This window comes from Aulostomus chinensis, chromosome 1, assembly GCF_037954235.1.
Source record: "Aulostomus chinensis isolate RoL2024-O1b breed Wild chromosome 1, RoL_Achi_v1.0, whole genome shotgun sequence".
Taxonomy (NCBI): domain Eukaryota; kingdom Metazoa; phylum Chordata; class Actinopteri; order Syngnathiformes; family Aulostomidae; genus Aulostomus; species Aulostomus chinensis.
In genome coordinates this window covers 43,373,997-43,379,160 of record NC_141320.1, presented here as the reverse complement: position 1 = coordinate 43,379,160, position 5,164 = coordinate 43,373,997, and the positions used below count along the sequence as shown (strand labels likewise).

At 45.1% G+C, this 5,164-nt stretch overlaps 1 non-coding gene across 1 annotated transcript; it reads right to left on the bottom strand.

Moving 5' to 3' along the window:
• Positions 1 to 898: 898 nt before the first annotated feature.
• trnak-cuu (transfer RNA lysine (anticodon CUU)) lies at positions 899 to 971 on the bottom strand. The gene has a single exon. It is a non-coding gene; the product is annotated as a tRNA-Lys (tRNA).
• Between the last annotated feature and the right edge of the window lie 4,193 nt (positions 972 to 5,164).

The following is a 5,164-nucleotide window of genomic DNA, read 5'->3' as shown; positions in this document are numbered from 1 at the left end:
TTTCACCGATTCAGGCCTGGACTCCTGTCTCGCTGCCAAACTCCGCCTGACTCCGTAGAGCTGGTCAGCCTCCACTCAGTCCTCTTCATTTGGTTGGAGGTCACCATCGTTCATCCTACACACCTTTCCACCTGCCTCTTAGCCGTCTACTTGAAGCTCAGATAAATCCAGGCTAATTCATACCTGCTACTCAATATGGGCCTTAATTACTCTGCTGGAATTATCACTCTGTCTTAAGGGTTTTCTTAATTGTATTAAATCCTCTTTAATTTCCAAGAAGTCTTCCAACTCATTCATTCATGCAAGCCACTGATCCACAAGACCTCATTGATGAGCTTCAACCTGAGACTGAGTGTTTCTCGTTGGACGAGACACCCATTCAATGAGACTCATTGTCAGTCCATTGAAATCTACTGGTGTTCCTGGTGAGTTGATTTAACAACATGAGCTGACAGAATCTACATTCAGGTAGGAACCACCACATCCAGGGGTCTGGACCTTTGAGCAGGCAGAGCCATCAAAGTAGCAGACTAAGCTAGCAGACATTAGCATTGAGAAGAAACTGATACCTGAGCCTACTTTTGGGTCTGGTCAGGTGATGACACAATAATATGACATCATTGTCAGACTGACGCCTGCTCAACACTGACCAAACGCCGCCCTATTGCATTGTGGGGAATTTCTGCTTGGCTCGCGTCCATCAATACACACAAAGAAATTTCTCCAGAATCAGTATTGACATACAATTGAGTCCACACTGGTTTTTCATTCTGAGTCAGGTGCAGGTGTGGAACTTCAGACACAGTCTGTGTTTGTGTTGTTCATTCAGTGATTTTTCTTTCAATTCACAATCACAGCTGCAGAAAGTGAGAGGACAAGCAGGGATGTTCAAGATGAACGCCCAACGTGGGGCTTGAACCCACGACCCTGAGATTAAGAGTCTCATGCTCTACCGACTGAGCTAGTCAGGCTACATCTGAGTACCTTCAATAGCCTGAAGTGATCACAGTGAGAGACGCTACAAGCTCTCCATCAGACTCACAGTCACATGAGCCATCACATGATTGATGGATGACCACAAACACCTTCATCTTTGACAAAGAAGTCAAATAAAAGGTGAACCACAGATGAGACACCAGTGGTAAAAACACTAAAGTGCTGTCAAGGAGAAACAGGATACGAGCAAACACACACAAGTTACAGAGAGAGAACTCTCCCAGAGGGAACCACTCAAAGGAGAACCTAGAGATCATCAGGCTGGATGACCTCATCAACATGAGACAGGTGGATAGGAAACAAGCTCTGAGATGTCAGGAACATGAGATCCAAGTGGTGAGAGAGCAAGAACTGGTGAGGTTCCAGAACCAGGAGTGAGGTGGAGCCTGCATCACCTACTGGGAGCTTTTAGTCTAAGGTTCAACTTGGACTGGAATGATTTCTGGAGAGACAACGTGCAGGGAGGGAATTTGGAGGTGAAGAACAAGTTCCTCTCAGCTTTAATGGAGTTTTCAGGAGTCAAACAGACCCTCCTCTGATTGGTTGTCAGATGTGTTCTCATTGGACCACAGCCTCCAGGTTGAGGGTTCTGATCCTAGTCAGACACATTGACTCTGATGCTGCTGAGCCTGAAGGGAGGATGAAGAAAGGAGTGTCTGAGAGAGCTTCACCAGACAAACTGTCCAGTTGAACAACAAACAGTAGTCAGTAGGAATGTTGCTGCTGGGACCCTGATTCAAACCAGGGTTGCTGCAGCCACAACACAGAGGACTGACCACTAGAGGATCAGGGCCTCCTGGAGGCTGAGGTTGGAGCTGCTATGTCTTTGTCTCACTGAGAGATCAAAGACAATTGGAGTCCACAAAGAAATCATTGAGAAATCAAGGAGAGATCAAAGAAAGAATTCTAAGATCAAAAACAGAACTCTGAGATCAAAGGTTGAAGTTCCCCAAGGTTCAGTTTTAGCTCAGACCCTCTTTAATATCTCTGTACTGCCACTTGTCGTCAGGAGACTCAGTATAAACCTCCACAGTCCTGCTGATGTCACTCAGCTGGACATGTCTGTGTCTCCTGGTGACTCAGGACCAGTTGATGTCCATTAACCTGTCATGGAGGCAGAGAACAAAACTGAGGTCTTAATTAAAGCTGGAGGCAGTGTTGTTTGGGCCTGAGCCTCCTTCTGTCCACTGCAGCCCAGTAGCAGGAGTCGTCCTGAATCCAAGGATGTATTTTATGAGAGCGGTGGGACTTGTAGTTTAGGAGGTAGAAGCCTCAGTGTGACACCAAGTGAGAATCAGAGCTGAGCCTCTTAAGAGCCCCTCCCCCGCTGCTCTCTGTCTGAGTGGAGAGGAGAGAGGATTTTTGGAGAGTTTGTTGTTTGAAAAATGCTCATCAATCCCCAGATTGTGGTCAAAAGTTGAATGTAACATATTTTAGTAGGCATTTTTGTCAGGAATGTAGTGAAGTTATTTGTGAAGTGGAGAGAGTTACAGTGTAGACGAGAGAAGCGTCAGTTTGAGGCTATGTGTGTCTGAGGAGACAGCCTCCCATTGGTTTACATTGTAGGGTGAAAAGTGGGTCCTGGACTTTGTCATGACTCAAACAATTTGTAGTTGGTTTCTGTTGGTTTGGTTTGCTTGACTGGTTGTTGTTTGTTGACCTTGCAAATCCATATTTTGGGTTCTGGCTTGTTCTGCTTTTCATTTTGTGTTTGTATTAAAGTTCTGTTGCTGAAAAAATAAATCCAGGGTTTAGTGACTAAAAAAAGGTCCAGAGGCCCACAACTAAATCTTCAAACCAATATTTCCATGGAAAAGGAGGCCTAACAAGGTCACCAAGAGATGGAAACAACTTGGAGGATAGAAAATTGTTATAGTTTATTTGACAGCTGATTGAAGACGTGGGTCAAAACTGACCGTTACCATAGAGATGGGAACAGAAAGCTGACACAAGAGGAAGGTTCCAGCTCTGAAAAAGGAGTTTGATCAAAATCTTGAACTGCCAGCAGAAATATCCTTTTGTATGTTGACCTTTGTTGACAGAAGTCACTTTAGCTTGGCAGTGAAAAGAATGGCTGCTAGCTTGACAAAGAACTGCACAAACCAGGTTCAAGCTGGACTTTGGACCCTGGTATCTGCAACGACTCCATCAACTCCTAATCTAGCAGGTCTGCTGGGTCCAACTATTTTACAGAACATTTGACAGACCTGTGGAGCAGTGAGGACACACATGAGTGGACCTTTGCTATCTGGGTGTCCTCCAGTCACGTGACTGAAGTCATCCATTCATGTCAGTGATGTCACTTGGCAGGACTCTCATTGCCGTCTCATTCTAGAAAAGAATCCAGACTCCACCTGTGGCTCCATGATAACTGATGGACCTCTGGTTGGAGGCTGGACGATGATGTTTGGACTGGAAGGAAAACTCCTTGTCCAAATTCCATGGTGTTCAAGTTTAAAGTCCCACAATAAGAAGTAGCTGAATCTGACAAGTGGAGGTTTGGAACTACAAGATGGTGATGTTTTCTTGACTTGATGCTCTGACTGTCAGGGTGGATGACAGCTTCTTCTGCTGCTGCATCTGAGTGGCTATGATTGGAGCTTTTACCTCCCCAGGTTGTTTGGTTCCAGGGGACATTTTAAAATTCCAGTCCCCAACCTGGGCTGTTCTGAAACTCTTCTCCTGAATCACTCCTGAGCTGCAGCAAGAACAAATACCAGTGCCAACCAGATCAACTTCATGGCTGCTAACAGCCTCAGACACTTGATTTCCATCAATCTGGAGCCAAGAAGGCCCTCACCTGTGGTTCTCCTCCAGGAGGGTCCAGGTTCTGCCATTGGGGCTCCTGGTGCCACTGCCAGAGAGCCTCAGCTGCACACTGCAACATTTCAACAGGAGATTGACATTCCTTCAAATGTCCTGACATCTGATTCCAATGGTTCTGTTCCATCTTTATATTTTAAAATCAATCACACAATGAAAGCTGCCTCAGCTGGTTTAAGAGAGAGAACAAGCTAAGAGATCTGAAACCAGTAAAATATGCTTTTCTGTGTGCAAACTAGTGAGGGGCATGGAAGGATATTTTACCACCAATACAGAACCCAGACTTTAGTCATGTGATGAGATGGAGTCTCTGATTATGAAGTTAATGGACAAAATGTGAATTGAAAGAAAACACATTAAAAAATACTAACTAAACTAAATAAATGAATAAAGAAGCAGCACAAATAATGTTTTCTTCTGCACAAATTTACTGGTATTAGACTGCATTTTTGGTTAATGAGTAGATGAAAGAGTGTCACATATATATTATATACATGTGATACATGCACGTGGCTTTGGACAAAAGCTCAGTGAAACTGTAGGATTGTAGAATTATTTAAACGTTCCAAGTGGACTGTTTCAGGTTTCTGGAAGACGCTTCAGCTCTCATCCAAGAGGCGTCTTCAGTTTTCTTCACTGATGGGAGAATTTATGGCTCTAAGGGGGCGGGACCTTCTCCAGAGGTGATTGACACATGTGAGTTCTGGGTGTCAGAGTTGTTTTGGTCAGGATGTGAAAGGGAAGTTGACTCAACTGGTATCTGTGTCAGTTAAAAGCCTCACAGTTCAAAGTCGTTCCATAATCTAGGAGCAGAAACTAGAGACACTTGCGACGAGGATGGGATTGGAACCCACGCATGCAGAGCACAATGGATTAGCACTCCATCGCCTGAACCACTCGGCCACCTCTTCTGCTAACAGCAACCCTGACCTTTCAAACAGCTGAACTCTTTGGAGCCCATTTCTCAGAAATGGACCCAGCAGGAGCCACTGAACACAACTCTGACATCATCAGGCTTCTTCCCAGCAGCTTGGTGCTCCAGAGGGAAGAATCCAGACCATCGCTACATCATCAGAGTGAACACCAGCTGATGTTGACCAGTTTAACAAGCCTTTGACTGCTAAATGACATCCAAGCTCAGATTCTCTTGTCCTGGTAGAACAAGTCAGTGTTGAAGAAGATAAGAGCACCAGTCTCTTTCATCCAATGCTGGAACAGCGTTAGACTGAAGGTCTGAAGGTCCCTGGTCTGGTCCAGGTTTCAACAGGGGACCAGCATCAGCCAGCATTTAAATGTGGACAACAGTGGAGGTGAAGCCCACATCAAGGAAACAAGCCTCCTATCA